The 19,740-nt window shown below is 38.8% G+C and overlaps 1 pseudogene; it reads right to left on the reverse strand.

The window, feature by feature from the left end:
* Window positions 1-16,869: 16,869 nt before the first annotated feature.
* LOC139032722 (olfactory receptor 7A17-like) lies at window positions 16,870-17,834 on the reverse strand (annotated as a pseudogene).
* Window positions 17,835-19,740: the final 1,906 nt, after the last annotated feature.

Genomic DNA, 19,740 nt, shown 5'->3' on the forward strand with positions numbered 1-19,740 from the left:
AAATTCTCCAAGCCAGACTTCAGCAATATGTGAACCGTGAACTTCCAGATGTTCAAGCTGGTTTTAGAAAAGGCAGAGGAACCAGAGATCAAATTGCCAACATCCGCTGGATCATCGAAAAAGCAAGAGAGTTCCAGAAAAACATCTATTTCTGCTTTATTGACTACACTGAAGCCTTTGACTGTGTGGATCACAATAAACTGTGGAAAATTTTGAAAAAGATGGGAATACCATATCACCTGACCTGCCTCTTGAGAAACCTGTATGCAGGTCAGGAAGCAACAGTTAGAACTGGACATGGAACAACAGACTGGTTCTAAATAGGAAAATGAGTACATCAATGCTGTATATTGTCACCCTGCTTATTTAACTTATATGCTTATTTAACGTATAACTTCCATAACTTATATGGAAGAAGCACAAGCTGGAATCAAGATTGCTGGGAGAAATATCAATAACCTCAGATATGCAGATAACACCACCATTATGGCAGAAAGTGAAGAGGAACTAAAAAGCCTCTTGATGAAAGTGAAAGAGGAGAGTGAAAAAGTTGGTTTAAAGTTTAACATTCAGAAAACTAAGATCTCAATGGGCATGAGTTTGAGTAAACTCCAGGAGTTCGTGATGGACAGAGAGGCCTGACATGCTGCGATTCATGGGGTCTCAAAGAGTCGGACATGACTGAGCGACTGAACTGAACTGAACTGAACTGAACTGAACTGACTTGTTCTGTGAGCAGGCCTGGCAGTGCCTAAGGTTAGAGCTTTTCATGAGAAAGTTCTCTCTGTCTCTTTTTTTTCTCTCTCTCTGGCTATCCCATGGTTTGGGTTGCTATCTCACGTTACCTCCCTCAGAGCTAACCAGGGCACTCAGGCCTGGTTCCTACTCTAAGCAATGCAGTCCGTGGCTCCCTGTTCAGCCCCGGCTTGCTGATGGTGGATGCGAGCGTCTGAGCTACTTCTCCACTATGAGTTGCCTTTAGGCACGCAATCTGTGGGTTTTATTTATTTTTCCTCCCAGATATGTTGCCTTCTGAGATTACAAAACTCCCCACAGACTCACTGGTGAGAGGGTTTCCTAGTGTTTGGAAACTTCTCCTCTTTTATGACTCCATCGTTAACTCTTTTGTCTCTCTTTTTGTCTTTTATGTTTTGTTCTACCTCCTTCTGAAGTCAATGAAGCTGCCTTTCTGGGTGCCTGGTGTCCTCTGCCAGCATTCAGAAGTTGTTTTGTGGAATTTGCTCAGCACTCAAATGATCTTTCAGTGAAATTGTGGGGGAGAAAGTGGTCTCCCAGTCCTATTCCTCCACCATCTTCTGTGCTTTTTTTTCACACGTGTTATTAAACAGCCTTATAAACAGGTGTAGATACTCATAGCTTACTATAGACTTGAGCTCCGGACAGCATCCATTATCATTTGGTAAGAAAGGAATTATGTTATATGATTTGCTTTTAAGATAGCGTGTTACGCAGTAATAGCAAACTGCTATTTTATCATTATTTTATAATGATAAAAGTGAATAGAAGTAACAGCAAAAAGAATAATCTGCTGCTGATTATTCCTGGCAGTTTTCTTATATTTGAAGTGGTGTTCCTGGTTGCTTTGTTATTTCTGTAAAAATAGTGTTTCAAAGGGCTCATTTCCCAGTCACCAGAAGCAGTTGAAAGAACATGCTCATGTGTGTAGGAAGGCTGTTACTATTGATTCATATGAATGGAATGAATCTTTGCAATCCCATCAACTGTAGCCCTCCAGGCTCCTCTGTCCATGGAATATTCCTGGCAAGAATATAGGACAGGGGGGAGGAGCCAAGATGGCGGAGGAATAGGACGGGGAGACCACTTTCTCCCCTACAAATTCATCGAAAGAACATTTGAACGCTGAGCAAATTTCACAAAACAACTTCTGATCTCTAGCAGAGAACATCAGGCGCCCAGAAAAGCAGCCCATTGTCTTCAAAGGTAGGTAGGACAAAATATAAAAGATAAAAAGGGAGTCAAAAGAGCTACGGACAGAGACCCGTCCCGGGAAGGGAGTCTTAATAGAGGAAGTTTCCAATCACCAGGAAACCCTCTCACTGGCGGGACTGGGGGAAGTTTTCGGCACTCTAACTGGGAGGAAAAATTAAACAAGGCCCACAGATAACGTGCCTAAAAGCAACTCCCAGCAGAAAAGTACCCCAGACGCCAGTACCTGCCAGCAACAAGCAGGGCGGAACGGAGAGGAGCGGGCGGCATTGCTTAGGGTAAGGACTGGCCGGAAGACCCTGAGAGCAATCAGAGGGAGCTTTTTTTAAACTGTGGGATAGCAAGGGTCAAAATTAACTGGCCCGAACACACTGTCAGCAGTTTGCAAAACAAAGGGACTGAGAAACTCCTGAGAAGAGCAGGCCCACCCCCGCTGGAGGTAGGAGGCAGGGGGGAGGGGAAAAGGGCAAACTCAGCCCCTGAGAAGCCACCCCCTCCCACACTGCAAACAGGCCTCCGGGTTCTATCTAGAGACTTCCTGAGACCCGACTGGCGGTGCGCGCTGGGGCCGCGGAGGGAAAAAGCACGCCGTACCCGGGGAGATTGCGCCCAAGCCTCTGGCTGCCTGAGCCGCTCGCTGTGGAGGGAAAAGGCACGCCGCATCCGGGGAGAGTGCGCCCAAGCCTCTGGCTGCCTGGGCCGCTCGCCGCGGAGGGAAAAGGCGTGCTGCACCCGGGAGAGTACGCCCAAGTCTCTGGCTGCCTGAACCGCTCAGGCCGGGGAAGGCACAAAATGCAGGAGCAACCGAATCTGCGCTTTTGTGGAGTACCCGAAAACTGGAACTGCACTCAACGCAGGGCCCGCTCCATATAGAGCAGCGGGGAGCCTGAGCAGTGTAGACGGCGAAAGCACAGACACCGGTGAGCAGGGCAAACCCATTGTGACTGGAACACGATGAGTGCTATCCACACAGAGCGGTATCTGTCTACAGCGCCCCACCCTCCCCATAGCAGGACGGAACTCAACTAGAGAACCTAAATAAGAGATGACCTCTGCCCGTCTGTATCAGGGCTGAAATTAGACACCAATGAGACGGCAAACAGAAGCCAAATAAACAAAGGGAACCACTTCAGAAAGGACCAGTGCAACAGATTAAAATCCCTGAAGGTAACACCGACTACACCAGAAGGGGCCTACAGATATCGAGAAGTGTAAGCTGGAAAGAGGAGCTATCTGAAATTGAACTGAACCTACACTGACTGCAACAACTCCAGAGAAATTCCTAGATATATATGTATATATATTTTATTAATTTTTTAAAAAAATTTTTTTTCTTTCCTTTTTTTTTATTTTTTATTTTTTCTCTTTTATTTTCTTTTAAAATTCCCTATTACTCCCCCATTACTCCTCAACTTTCATTTTCATATATTTTTATGATTTTTTAATTAGGGAAAAAAATTTTTTTTCATTTTTTCTCTTTTTCTTGTTTTTCTCTCCTATTTCCTTTTAAAGTCCTCTAATACTCCTCTATTATTCCTTAATTTTCATTTTCATTTCACCATAACCTTGCCAAAAAAAAAAAAAAGAGAGACAGAGAGAGAGAGAGAAACCCTATTTTTAAACCGAACTTCATATACACTTCTAAATTTTTTGTATGTTTTTGTTTTTGTTTTTAAATATTGTATTTCAAAGAGTCTAACCTCTACACTAGATTTTTAATCTGAAAAAGAATTTACAATAATGATAATAAAAATGATCCAAAATCTTGAAAAAAAAAATGGAGTTACAAATAAATAGCCTGGAGACAAAGATTGAGAATATGCAAGAAAGGTTTAACAAGGACCTAGAAGAAATTTTAAAAAGTCAATTAAAAATTAATAATGAAATAAATGAGATAAAAAACACTCTGGAGGGAACCATGAGTAGAATAACAGAGACAGAAGATAGGATAAGTGAGGTAGAAGATAAAATGGTGGAAATAAATGAAGCAGAGAGGAAAAAAGAAAAAAGAATCAAAAGAAATGAGGACAACCTCAGGGACCTCTGGGACAATGTGAAACGCCCCAACATTCGAATCATAGGAGTCCCAGAAGAAGAAGACAAAAAGAAAGGCCATGACAAGATACTCGAGGAAATAATAGCTGAAAACTTCCCTAAAATGGGGAAGGAAATAGCCACCCAAGTCCAAGAAACCCAGAGAGTCCCAAACAGGATAAACTCAAGGCGAAACACCCCAAGACACATATTAATCAAATTAACAAAGATCAAACACAAAGAACAAATATTAAAAGCAGCAAGGGAGAAACAACAAATAACACACAAAGGGATTCCCATAAGGATAACAGCTGATCTATCAATAGAAACCCTCCAGGCCAGAAGGGAATGGCAGGACATACTTAGAGTAATGAAAGAGAATAACCTACAACCTAGATTACTCTACCCAGCAAGGATCTCATTCAGATATGAAGGAGAACTCAAAAGCTTTACAGACAAGCAAAAGCTGAGAGAATTCAGCACCACCAAATCAGCTCTTCAGTAAATACTAAAGGATCTTCCCTAGACAGGAAACACAGAAAGGTGGTATAAACATGAACCCCAAACAAAAAAATAAATGGCAACAGGACCATACCTATCAATAATTACCTTAAATGTAAATGGGTTGAATGCCCCAACCAAAAAACAAAGGCTGGCTGAATGGATACAAAAGCAAGACCCCTATATATGCTGTCTACAAGAGACCCACGTCAAAGCAAGGGACACATACAGACTAAAAGTGAAGGGCTGGAAAAAAATATTTCACCCAAACGGAGACCAAAAGAAAGCAGGAGTCGCAATACTCATATCAGATAAAATAGACTTTCAAATAAAGGCTGTGAAAAAAGACAAAGATGGACACTACATAATGATCAAAGGATCAATCCAAGAAGAAGATATAACAATTATAAATTATATGCACCCAACATAGGAGCACCACAATATGTAAGGCAAACGCCAACAAGTATGAAAGAGGAAATTAATAGTAACACAATAATAGTAGGAGACTTTAATACCCCACTAACAACTATGGATAGATCAACTAAACAGAAAATGAACAAGGAAACACAAACTTTAAAGGACACAATGGACCAGTTAGACCTAATTGACATCTATAGGACATTTTACCCCAAAACAATCAACTTCACCTTTTTCTCAAGTGCTCACAGAACCTTCTCCAGAATAGATCACATCCTGGGCCATAAATCTAGTCTTGGTAAATTAAAAAAGATTGAAATCATTCCAGTCATCTTTTCTGACCACAGCGCAGTAAGATTAGATCTCAATTACAGGGAAAAAAATTATTAAAAAATTCAAACATATGGAGGCTAAACAACATGCTTCTAAATAACCAACAAATCATAGAAAAAATCAAAAAAGAAATCAAAATATGCATAGAAATGAATGAAAATGAAAACACAACAACCCAAAACCTATGGGACACTGTAAAAGCAGTGCTAAGGGTAAGATTCATAGCATTACAGGCCTACCTCAAGAAACAAGAAAAAAGTCAAATAAATAACCTAACTCTACACCTCAAGCAACTAGAGGAAGAAGAAATGAAGAAGGTTAGTAGAAGGAAAGAAATCTTAAAAATTAGGGCAGAAATAAATGCAAAAGAAACTAAAGAGATCATAGCAAAAATTAACAAAGCTAAAAGCTGGTTTTTTGAAAAAATAAAATTGACAAACCATTAGCAAGACTCATTAAGAAACAAAGGGAGAAGAACCAAATTAACAAAATTAGAAATGAAAATGGTGAGATCACAACAGACAACACTGAAATACAAAGGATCATAAGAGACTACTACCAGCAGCTCTATGCCAATAAAATGGACAACTTAGAGGAAATGGACAAGTTCTTAGAGAAGTATAACTTTCCAAAACTGAATCAGGAAGAAATAGAAGATCTTAACAAAACCATCACAAGCAAGGAAATCGAAACTGTAATCAGAAATCTTCCAGCAAACAAAAGCCCAGGACCAGATGGCTTCACAGCTGAATTCTACCAAAAATTTAGAGAAGAGCTAACACCTATCTTACTCAAACTCTTCCGGAAAATTGCAGAAGAAGGTAAACTTCCAAACTCATTCTAAGAGGCCACCATCACCCTAATTCCAAAACCAGACAAAGATGCCACAAAAAAAGAAAACTACAGGCCAATATCACTGATAAACATAGATGCAAAAATCCTTAACAAAATTCTAGCAAACAGAATCCAACAACATATTAAAAAAATCATACACCATGACCAAGTGGGCTTTTATCTCAGGAATGCAAGGATTCTTTAATATCCGCAAATCAATCAATGTAATACACCACATTAACAAATTGAAAGATAAAAACCATATGATTATCTCAATAGATGCAGAAAAAGCCTTTGACAAAATTCAACATCCATTTATGATTAAAACTCTCCAGAAAGCAGGAATAGAAGGAACATACCTCAACATAATAAAAGCTATATATGACAAACCCACAGCAAGCATCACCCTCAATGGTGAAAAATTGAAAGCATTTCCCCTGAAATCAGGAACAAGACAAGGGTGCCCACTCTCACCACTACTATTCAACATAGTTTTGGAAGTTTTGGCCCCAGCAATCAGGGCAGAAAAAGAAGTAAAAGGAATCCAGATAGGAAAAGAAGAAGTGAAACTCTCTCTGTTTGCAGATGACATGATCCTCTACATAGAAAACCCTAAAGACTCTACCAGAAAATTACTAGAGCTAATCAATGAATACAGTAAAGTTGCAGGACATAAAATTAGCACACAATAATCTCTTGCATTCCTATACACTAACAATGAGAAAACAGAAAGAGAAATTAAGGAAACAATACCATTCACCATTGCAACAAAAAGAATAAAATACTTAGGAGTATATCTACCTAAAGAAACAAAAGACCTATACATAGAAAACTATAAAACACTGATGAAAGAAATCAAAGAGGACACAAACAGATGGAGAAATATACCGTGTTCATGGATTGGAAGAATCAATATTATCAAAATGGCTATACTACCCAAAGCAATCTATAGATTCAATGCAATCCCTATCAAACTACCAACGGTATTTTTCACAGAACTAGAACAAATAATTTCACAATTTGTATGGAAATACAAAAAAACCTCGAATAGCCAAAGTAATCCTGAGAGAGAAGAATGGAACTGGAGGAATCAATCTGCCTGACTTCAGACTCTACTACAAAGCCACAGTCATCAAGACAGTATGGTACTGGCACACAGACAGAAATATAGATCAATGGAACAGAATAGAAAGCCCAGAGATAAATCCACGAACCTATGGTCACCTTATCTTCGACAAAGGAGGCAAGGATATACAATGGAAAAAAAGACAACCTCTTTAACAAGTGGTGCTGGGAAAACTGGTCAACCACTTGTAAAAGAATGAAACTAGAACACTTTCTAACACCATACACAAAAATAAACTCAAAATGGATTAAAGATCTAAATGTAAGACCAGAAACTATAAAACTCCTAGAGGAGAACATAGGCAAAACACTCTCCGACATAAATCACAGCAGGATCCTCTATGACCCACATCCCAGAATTTTAGAAACAAAAGCAAAAATAAACAAATGGGACCTAATGAAACTTAAAAGCTTTGGCACAACAAAGGAAACTATAAGCAAGGTGAAAAGACAGCCCTCAGATTGGGAGAAAATAATAGCAAACGAAGCAACAGACAAAGCATTAATCTCAAAAATATACAAGCAACTCCTCCAGCTCAACTCCAGAAAAATAAATGACCCAATCAAAAAATGGGCCAGAGAACTCAACAGACATTTCTCCAAGGAAGACATACAGATGGCTAACAAACACATGAAAAGATGCTCAACATCACTCATTATGAGAAAAATGCAAATCAAAACCACAATGAGGTACCATTACACACCAGTCAGGATGACTGCTATCCAAAAGTCTACAAGCAATAAATGCTGGAGAGGGTGTGGAGAAAAGGGAACCCTCTTACACTGTTGGTGGGAATGAAAATTAGTACAGCCACTATGGAAAACAGTGTGGAGATTTCTTTAAAAGCTGGAAATAGAACTGCCATATGACCCAGCAATCCCACTTCTGGGCATACACACCGAGGAAACCAGATCTGAAAGAGACACGTGCACCCCAGTGTTCATCGCAGCACTGTTTATAATAGCCAGGACATGGAAGCAGCCTAGATGCCCATTAGCAGATGAATGGATAAGGAAGCTGTGATACATATACACCATGGAATATTACTCAGCCATTAAAAAGAATTCATTTGAATCAGTTCTAATGAGATGGATGAAACTGGAGCCCATTATACAGAGTGAAGTAAGCCAGAAAGATAAAGACCATTACGGTATACTAACACATATATATGGAATTTAGAAAGATGGTAACGATAACGCTATAAGCAAAACAGAAAAAGAGCCTCAGATGTATAGAACAGACTTGTGGATTCTGGGAGAAGGCGAGGGTGGGATGTTTCAAGAGAACAGCATCGAAACATGTATATTATCTATAGTGAAACAGATCACTAGCCCAGGTTGGGTGCATGAGACAAGTGCTTGGGCCTGGTGCACTGGGAAGACCCAGAGGGATCGGGTGGAGAGGGAGGTGGGAGGGGGGACCGGGATGGGGAATACATGTAAATCCATGGCTAATTCATTTCAATGTATTACAAAAACCACTGCAATGATGTAAAGTAATTAGCCTCTAACTAATGGAAAAATAAATGGAAAAAAATAAAAATAAAGAATATAGGACAAGAAATAAATCTAGTCCTATATTAAATGTCCACATATACTGAAACTTAATTTCTCATTCATTCAACCAATAATAACAGGACATTTGGTAGAAGCCAAAAGAGTTCTGCTAAGTCGCTTCAGTCATGTCCAACTCTTTGTGACCCTATGGACCATAGCCTGCAAGGCTCCTTTGCCCAAGGGATTCTCCAGGCAAGAATACTGGAGTGGGTTGCCATTTCCTTCTCCAGAGGATTCTCCCAACCCAGGGATTAAATCCGCCTGTCTGGTGTCTCCTGCATTGGCAGGCATTCTTTACAACTAGAACTACCTTATGCTATGTTTTCTTATATCAAATTCTTTGCTTTATTAATATTGACTCAGTAAATGTTACCTAATTACTACTATTGTACATCATATTTCAGTTAGTTTTCAGTGCCCCAATCATTTGCTGAATACAGTTGTATGATACCACTCTATTTAACTGAGTTCATTATCTCTGCCAACAATTTTAGTTCATAATTTCTCACTTTCTTAGATTTTTTTCTATGTAAGTATACATATATTCACATACTATTTTGAAAAATTATGGCTGATATCACAAGTGAAGGCCCTGCTTCTCTGAGACTTGCATTATAATGGTGAGGTACAACAAAATAAAATATATATGCATATGACCTACAACCCCAGACATGAATCTTGTAAAGAAGATCACTCAGAGTTAGAAAATAAGTTACCGTGTTGTGTGAAGAACTTAATAATGTGGTCTAAAGGGACCTTTGTACAAAGCAAAACCAGGAATATAGTGTTTCCACTAACTGTTTTCAAAAGAGATAAAAAATGTGAAACCAGGAATAGCAAAGAAAATATGAAACTTAAGGAAAATAAAAGAGACTTGTCTCATGCCCTATAATATCATATAAAATCCAATTGGTCAAATAAGTATGGAAGAGCCACGGTGTCGGGGGTGGGGGGACAAGTCTTCTACTGTTTCATGCATAATATACCTAATGTGATTGTACTTTGCATATTTCCTTTGTTGACATGTTGATTTATTCCCTTAGCATGTTTTTCTCTTGGAGCTTTGAATCTGCACGTGACTGATACCATAAAAATATCACTGCTTTTTTCTACTAATCAAATTTATTTTACTTCTTTATATACTTTCCCTATCTATCAAGGAGCTATAAGAATTGGAGTGAAAAGAATTTTTTTTTCTTTCTCACCATCTCTCAGGACCCCCTTGAGCTATTAGATCTCTTTTCATGTTTATTCATGTCCAATTTCTCTCTTTCTCTTTCTCTCTCTTTTCCTGTTTATTGAGCAAATTCTTTCTGTTTCCATTGATATAGGATATGCCAATCCGGATCCTCAATTTTATTTCTCCATAAGAAACGTATGAATTGGAATTTCAGTTACCATTTCTACATTCTTTGCAGAAATGATGTGATCTGGTCAGACTGAGTTATATCCACTTGTATTAATAGGTTAACCACAGGAGCTGAGTGTGAGGAAAGTATGCTAAGAACAGCACAGGAAGCAATGATCTGGTGTGTGTGTGGGCAGAGGGGTTTGCATATGCTTCTGTGTGTGTGTGTGTGTGTGTGTGTGTGTGTGTGTGTGTGTGTGTGGTGAACTGAAATCAGTCCTCAAAGCAGTGGTACAGGGCAGGTCTCATATATTCCAAGGTGACCCTTATAATACAGAAGTCAGAATTCAAACAAGAAATGGTGTTAAAGAGGATGTTCATTTCGATTTACAGGATGCCTTTAGTTCAGTTCAGTCTCTCAGTCGTGTCCGACTCTTTGCCACCCATGAACTGCAGCACGCCAGGCCTTTCTGTCCATCACCAACTCCCAGAGCCCACCCAAACCCATGTCCATTGAGTCGGTGATGCCATCCAACTATCTCATCCTCTGTCCTCCCCTTCTCCTCCTGCCCTCAATCTTACCCAGCATCAGGGTCTTTTCCAGTGAGTCAGCTCTCTGCATCAGGTGGCCAAAGTATTGGAGTTTCAGCTTCAACATCAGCCCTTCCAATGAAAAGCCAGGACTGATCTCTTTTAGGATGGACTGGTTGGATCTCCTTGCAGTCCATGGGACTCTCAAGAGTCATCTCCAACACCACAGTTCAAAAGCATCAATTCTTCAGCGCTCAGCTTTCTTTATAGTCCAACTCTCACATCCAGTACATGACCACTGGAAAAACCATAGCCTTGACTAGACAGACCTTTGTTGACAAAGTAGTGTCTCTGCTTTTTAATATGCTGTCTAGGTTGGTCATAACTTTCCTTTCAAGGAGTAAGCATCTTTTAATTTCATGGCTGCAATCACCATCTGCAGTGATTTTGGAGCCCAGAAAAATTAAGTCTCTCACTATTTCCCCATCTATTTGCCATGAAGTGATGGGAACAGATGCCATGATCTTAGTTTTCTGAATGCTGATCTTTAAGCCAACTTTTTCACTCTCCTCTTTCACTTTCATCAAGAACAGTCCCAAAAGGAGAAGCTGCAGCTCTGCCTCTTTGGAGAATCCAAGCAACACAAATTCTAAAACCTGTGTATGGTTTCCTGGTTCCATGTTGCTTATGAGATTTCTAGTGGCTCAGATGGTAAAGAATTTGACTGCGATGCAGGAGACCCAAGTTCAATCCCTGGTTCAGGAAGAGTCCCTGGAGGAGGGAATGGCTACCTACTCCAGTATTCTTGCCTGGAAAATTTCATGGACAGAGAAGCCTGGTGGGGTACAGCCCATGGGATCACAAAGAGTTGGACATGACTGAGCAATCAACACACATATTCAGAGGAATGTAATTGGTCCACTTTCTCCTGGGTACAGTCAACTGTGAGTCGATATTGTACCTAATCTCATCATTTCCCCAAACTGTCTTTAACTCAAAAATCCTCTCCTCCACAAAATCAATAATCTGTTTTGAAATGTCTCTTGATTATTAAACTTTTCTTATCTTGTTTTCCCCCATTGATTCATGTAAAAAATCACAAAAGCAAATGGTCTGCTGTGTTATTCCATACTTTCCAGCACCTATGAAGATGCTGTGGCTCACCCAGATACTGTCAGGGAAACATCCATGTCCTCCCATCCAGTTAATTCCTTGAATGGTGGACAAATTTGGAAGATTCCCATAAAAGAGTGAGGATATGGAGTCAATCATGAAGATTCTGCAAGATGGTCGTGTTTTCTCATATCCTGAGTTTGATGAGACAGACTTGAATATACTGAGGGAAAGCATTATGTAAATTTTTTGGACTTCTGAAAGTGAATTCCCATAGGGCTTCATTAAATGCAATATTATTTGGTCTTTCTTCTCTAATGAATGTGATTCTTAATTGCTAAGACAGTAAGAGAAAGCAAATGCTGGTGCCAGGTTTTCCCCTGTAGGGTGCACATGGGAGTTTGAGTCATGTCTCCTATCTCACTGGACTTCTCAGAGTAGTTTCCAAGATGCAAGATATCATTAAAAGTTGATTTATGTGGTGATGACATGCAATTTCTGCTTCCAAGAATTGAAGGACACAATTGAATGCCTGAGCTGATGCTCTAGGAGTCTGACCCAAACATATGAGAAAATTCCTCAATCTCACCTGATCCAAGAGAAAGTTACCATGTATATTTACCATGAGGCCCCTTTGGACTAACTGATAGTGCACACTAATAAAAAGGAAAACCGTCACCACTGAGTAGGACAATGGACTAACTATCATTGGATGCTTTTCATGGAAAGTCTCATATGGTCTGATAATTTCAGTAAGTGGAGAGCAAGTGAACATTAGCAATCTACTATGCCACTGAGTCACCCATGAGGCTCAAAGTTAATTGTGTTCTATACTATATATGTCATATGACATTCAAGGGGTTATAGTAATACTTTTAATGTTGATAACATGAAATTCTAAGTCAATGACAAGGGCCAAGTTTGAAGTTAAGCAAAGGTATTCATTTGGTGGAACACTGTCAACAAACCCCCCAAATCACTGTGCTGTTTTTCTACACTACACTGCACTATGGGGACTGAGGCACACCAGACTTCCCTGTCCATCACCAACTCCCAGAGCTTACTCAAGCTCATGTCCATAGAGTTGGTGATGCCATCCAACCATCCCATCTCATCTGTCATCCCCTTCTCCTCCTGCTTCCAATCTTTCCCAGCACTGGGATCTTTTCAAATAAGGTGGCCAAAGTATTGAAGTTTCAGCTTCAGCATCAGTCCTTCCAATGAATGTTCAGGACTGAACTTCCTTTAGGGTTGATTGGTTAGATCTCCTTGCAATCCAAGGGACTCTCAAGAGTCTTCTCCAAAACTACAGTTCAAAAGCATCGATTCTTCGGTGCTCAGCTTTCTTTTTTTTATTTTTATTTTTATTTTTATTTTTATTTTTAATCAGAGGCTAATTACTTTACAATACTGTAGTGGTTTTTGTCATACATTGACATTAATCAGCCATGGATTCACATGTATTCCCCATCCCGACCCCCCCTCCCACCTCCCTCTCCACCCGATCCCTCTGGGTCTTCCCAGTGCACCAGGTCTGAGCACTTGTCTCATGCATCCAACCTGGGCTGGTGATCTGTTTCACCCTAGATAATATACATGTTTCGATGCTGTTCTCTTGAAACATCCCACCCTCGCCTTCTCCCACAGAGTCCAAAAGTCTGTTCTATACATCTGTGTCTCTTTTTCTGTTTTGCATATAGGATTATCGTTACCATCTTTCTAAATTCCATATATATGTGTTAGTATACTGTAAGGTTCTTTATCTTTCTGACTTACCTCACTCTGTATAATGGGCTCCAGTTTCATCCATCTCATTAGAACTGATTCAAATGAATTCTTTTTAATGGCTGAGTAATATTCCATGGTGTATATGTACCACAGCTTCCTCATCCATTCGTCTGCTGATGGGTATCTAGGTTGCTTCCATGTCCTGGCTATTATAAACAGTGCTGCGATGAACATTGGGGTGCACGTGTCTCTTTCAGATCTGGTTTCCTCGGTGTGTATGCCCAGAAGTGGGATTGCTGGGTCATATGGCAGTTCTATTTCCAGCTTTATAAGAAATCTCCACACTGTTTTCCATAGCGGCTGTACTAGTTTGCATTCCCACCAACAGTGTAAGAGGGTTCCCTTTTCTCCACACCCTCTCCAGCATTTATTGCTTGTAGGCTTTTGGATAGCAGCCATCCTGACTGGCGTGTAATGGTACCTCATTGTGGTTTTGATTTGCATTTCTAGTCCAACTCTCACATTCATACATGACTATTGGAAAAATCACAGCTTTAACTAGACAGACCTTTGTTGGCAAAATAATGTCTCTGCTTTTTAATATGCTGTCTAGGTTGGTCATATTTTTTCTTCCAAGGAGTTTAATGAAATCCTATGACTCACAAGATAAAATAACATTGCAAAATGTTTACACTAAATCCTGGGCTCTCTTTTGTGCACAAACCAATTATGGTATCAGTTTGCAGCCCAGAATTATAAATAGGAACCCCCAAAATTGCAACTTTAGGTCTCATTCGTGGAGTGGACACACCGCCAACGACCCTTTCCCAACTGGGACTCCAAGTTGCTTTTAATGAGGGAATTCCCAGTGTTGTTTAATTCTGATTGTTGGTTGGCCAAATTTGATGATACATGTGCTGTTATTTCTGTTATTTCTATGTCTTTTCTTTAATGACTGTATATTGAAGTCAAATAATCTTATTTAAAAATTGAAATTGTTTATTTGTGTGTAATGAGTGGTTTCTTTTGTTAACAAATCCTTTGAACCTAAAACAAATGTAAAAACTCTGGCAAAGCAACCCTGGTGTCAATAATTTAATAGGATTGGCAGCCTTATAAGAAGAGAAAGAGCTTTCTCTATATATCTATCTCTCTCCCTCTCTGTGTGTGTGTTTCTGTACTCAGGAAAAGGCCATTTGAAGATGCAGCAAGAAAGCGACCACATGCAAGCCAGGAAGAGTGCTCTCATCAGAATCCAACCATTTTGGCACCCTATCTCAGACTTCCATCCTCCAGAAATGTGAGAAATAAATTCTGTTGTTTCAGCTGTCCAGTCTCTTGTGTTTGTTACAGCATCCCAAGCTGACTAACGCAATGTGTAGCAACCACTTGATGAATAACTGAGCAATGACCCTTAGACAAATTCCCAAAGTGTTCTTCAATTTCTCAGCAATGTATGTTTCCGTATTAGTCCCTGTCCTTTGATGAGGAGATAATATGGTGTAAGGCAGTACAGTCCTGTGTGTCCTGATTCTGGTTCTGACTCCTGGGGGAAGCTTTCTTTGTTTCCTCAGAGTTACACTTCAGGAAGAATTGTCTCCTAAGGTAGAATGTCATCTATGTAAATAACCTCTTCCTGGCCAGTCAGTGGGTCTGAAGGCATGGGTACAGTGTTGGTTTTACATAGGGTCCAAGTTTAGGCTTTCTCCAAGGCTTTAAGCCAATTCTTTAAGGATGTGATTTCTTCCATCATGTGCTACTGAAATACGTAACAAGAGGAAACAGACCTACTCTAGTGAAAATGCTTTAAGCCTGGCTGCTGCTCAGAGAAGATTTTTCAGGATTCCTGTTGTTTTCACTTGTCACCCTTGAAACAAAGTCTTTCAAAAAATATTTTTAAAGCAATGTCTTAACAAATACATGCATAAACAATGTACAATATTTCCATCTCCTCTGAAAAGTCCCTCGTGGTTTTATAGTTAGTATGTCCTAAGCCCCCACTTTGGCACAGGCACCACTGATCTGATTCCATTCACCTTAACGTTGATTTTTATTATTGTATACCTTCATAGAAATTGATTCTCTTATGGGAAGTTTCTGGCATTCAAAATAGATTTTTTTAAATTCCTTTAAATTGTTTTTTGTATCTAATGTTGAGTTATTTTTACTGCTTAGTAGATTTCATCATTTGAGTATACAATTTTTTATAATTATTATCAATGGCTATTTCAGTTTTTCTTCCATTTTGTCTATTAAGAATAAACTTGATATAAACATCTGTGACCAAGTCTTTGTGTGGACTTGTTTTCATTTACCTTAAATGAAAACCTAGTAGCAGAACTGCTGAGTCCTGCAAATATGTGGCCTTCCCAGGTGGTGCAGCAGTTAAGAATTCACCTGCTAATGCAGGAGATGCAAGAGATGTGGGTTCAATCCCTGGGTCAAAAAGATTCCCGAGAGAGAAAAATGGCAACCCCCTCCAGTATTCTTGCCTGGAAAATTCCATGGAGAGAGGAGCCTGGAGGACTAAAGTCCACTGGGTTGCAAAGAGTTAGGCATGACAGAATGACTAAGCAGGTACACATACCCTGTAAACCTGTATACTTTTACAAGGAATAACAAATTTTTTTCAAAGGGTTGGTTCATTTTGTCATCTTATGTAAACATATAAAACTTATACTAGTTTTCCACAACTCTGTGTTATTTATCCATATTTTTGTGTAACAAATTCTCCCACAAAACTTAGAAAATGTACACACATCAATTATCTTAAAGTTTCTATCAGTCAAGAATTTGAACATGACTTAGCTGGGTTCTCTGAGCCCTGGTCTCTCACAAGGCTGCAATCTACCTGTCAGTCATTGTAGAAAAGTAGATGCAAATTATTGTAAACTTCATCAGATGGTGACTCCAGTTGCTTTTCCTATTGTGGATGTGATAGAGTCACAAATTGGATTAACTGAAACCCTGGTCATTATTGTACAGCCTCTGATATGTCAAATGGTTTGTCATCAACAGAAGATCATATGAAGGACAGTTGCTTTCATCTGGTAGAGAAAGCATTGCACAATGATTCCTCCAGCCAGTCCTATAATATTTTAAGCATTAAATTTCCTGTATTATATACTTCTGAAAATTTAGGTGGTAGATTCTATTTCCCACACTGAGTCCAGAGAATATAATAAGAGATGAAAATTTTAAAGAAAATACAGGAAGAAGCCATTGCTTATAATGTATGAAAAATGAAAGAAACTGAACTCTTTAAATAAATTTCAGATTGTCTTTCTGGTCACTGATAATATTAATGATGATTTAGATCTTTTAGGGTTTTGAGAACTGTTATTCAAGAAAAAGTCTCTATCTTCATACAAATACTTCCTTTATGTTGAGAATGTTTCTCTACTGAAGAGTGTTTTAAGGGCTTGCTTTATGTCTTTGTTTTTAAGACTGTAGATAAAAGGGTTCAGTCACTGTGTGAGCACAGTGTACATCACTGAGGCCACTGCAGTTGCCCTGGAGTTTTGTGTGCTAGCAGAGCTAAGATACACCCCAAGGCTTGCACCATAGAACAAGGAGACAGTTGAGAGGTGAGACACACATGTGGAAAATGCTTTATACTTGCCTCTCGTGGACGAAATTTTCAAAATGGAAGATACAATCTTAGAGTAAGAGAAAAGGATACCAGTGAATGAAACAATAACCAGAACTCCACTTGCAAAATACATCATCATGTCATTAAGTAAAGTGTCAGAACAAGAAAACTGAACCACCTCATAAAGTTCACACACAAAAAAATGGTGAATTTCTAATTTTGTGCAAAAAGAGAGTCGCAAAATCATTAAGCCATGTAACAGAGAGTTGAGGACACTCACTAACCAGGATGTCAGAAGCAGGAGGTCACAAAACTTAGGGTTCATGGTGATCATGTGCTGCAATAGGTGATAGATGGCTGCAACCTGGTCATAAGCCATCACAGTCAAGAGGATGTTGTCTAATAACCCAAAAAAGCATGAAAAATACATCTGTATGATGCAGCCTTCATAGGTGATAACTTGACTCTGAGTCTGGATGTTCCACAGCATCTTTGGGATGGTGGTAGAGGTGAAACACATGTCTGAAAAAGATAGGCTGAAGAGAAAGAATAACATGGGTTTGTGGAGGAGGGAGTCAGTGATAATGGCCAAAATGATGAGAAAGTTCCCAATGGAGGAACATGAACTGGGAACCAGTTATGAACCAGGTACATGAACTGGAAGAGCCCAAAGAGGAGAGGTTGCAATAATACCTCTTCTGAGAGTCCCAGGAGGATAAACTCTGAAATACAAGTTTGGTTTCCCAGTTTCATGTAGCCAGTGAAACTGCAGAAATAGAAATAGGAACAGTGCAAACTTAGCTAAAAGAAGCCATCAAGAAATTAACAGAGAAGCAAGCAAGATGTTTTTCAGTATGTGAATGGATATGTAAACTTTGGCACATTGAAACAATGCACTATCGTGTCACTGAGTCCCCCTGCATCTGAAGCAGAATTGATAGGGTTAGCAGAAGTCTTCTATAGGATAAACCTATTAGTTTGTTTTCCTCTGAGAATTCTGGTTTTTACTTCAAGTATCCTAATGGGGTAGCAGTGTCTACTGGGATCTCAAGAATGAGCCAGACGTGAAGCAGGGAACTTTACAAGTCTTCTTCTATGTGTATGAAAAGAGAAAGTACAGAGAAGGAGAGAGAAATGAAATAGACCAAAAGGGAAGAAAAGAAACAAAAGACTGTATTCCACTGAAAGAAGAAGTGATGGGGAATCGCCTTCTTTGGGTGATAGAAGTATTATACATCTATCTTATAGCTCCCTGAATGCCTCCATAATAATAATATGAATACCCAACTAGATAAATATTTTCAATCTTTATGACCTAAAATGATTCATAGCCTCACACTACCATTTATCCTCACACTACTATTTATTTGTATAAAGATCAATAAATAATTTTAAATACATATAGTAAAACTGATAGAAATTAAACAAAACATTTTAAAGCTTTTTATCCCCAAAATCCAGTGACTTGTGAAAATGTTTTGATAGGTGAAACAGTTATTTTTTAAAACATTGATGAAATGATAGTGAATTCTAGCAGAAACTTCAGAAAGAAATTACTTCCATTCCCCATAACATTTCCAGAAAAGAGAAGCAGTTAGAATACTTCCTAACTCATTCTGTAAAGCCATCCTTAACTAACAGAAAACTAGGTAAGCATATTACAGGAAAAGAAAACTATAGAACATTATAACTCACAAATATAGATACAGAAGTCCTCAACAAAATATTAGCAAATCAAAACAAGCAATAGAGAGAATTTTACACCAAGACCAAGAAGAATTTATTCCAGGTATGCAGGATAGGTTCAAAATTTTAAAATAAATGTAATCTATTCCTTCCTTCAGTTACCAATAGTGTTAACTTTAAATTTTGTTAATAATCCCATGTTAACTTTTAAAACACTAAAATTTAAAAAAGAAAATCAATGTAATCAACCATGTCAAGAAGATAAGGAATAAAAATTATATCAATTGATGTAGAAAGAGCAGTTGACAAAATCCAACAAAAGTTCATTTTTAAAAAAAAGTTCAGTAGATTGAGATTAGGAACTTCTTCAGTTTGGTAGAGAACATGTGACACGAACCCAATAACTAACATCCTACTTGATGGTGAGAAAGTGTCACAAAGACCATTCACAAAAATTATCTCAAAAGATATCATATACTCAAAACAAAAAAAATTTAAGTCTTCTAGAAGAAATCACTGAGGAAAATCTAGAGTGTCTTAGGTTTCACAAGGAGCTTTTAAATATAGCACAAAAATAATAATTCATGAAAAAAATAGGTTGTATTACATTAAAATAAAAAATAAAAAATCTTCTGCTTTACAAAAGGCATTGTTAAGAGAAACAATAGACAAATCACAGTGGTTGAAAAAGTACATGAAAAACATGTATCTAATAAAGGACTTGTATCCCCAAAATACATAGAACTCTTAAATTCAACAAAGAATCAAATAACTCAATTTAAAAATGGGCTAAAGGTCTGAAGGGCTTCCCAGATGGCATGAGTGGTAAAGAACTCTCCTTCCAACACAGGAGACAGATGGGGGTTTGATCCCTGGGTTAGGAAGATCCCCTAGAGGAGGACATGGCAACCCACTCCAGTGTTCTTGCCTGCAGAATCCCAAGGACAGAGGAGCCTGACAAGCTACAGTCCAT

The sequence above is a fragment of the Odocoileus virginianus genome, chromosome 3, assembly GCF_023699985.2.
Source record: "Odocoileus virginianus isolate 20LAN1187 ecotype Illinois chromosome 3, Ovbor_1.2, whole genome shotgun sequence".
NCBI lineage: Eukaryota > Metazoa > Chordata > Mammalia > Artiodactyla > Cervidae > Odocoileus > Odocoileus virginianus.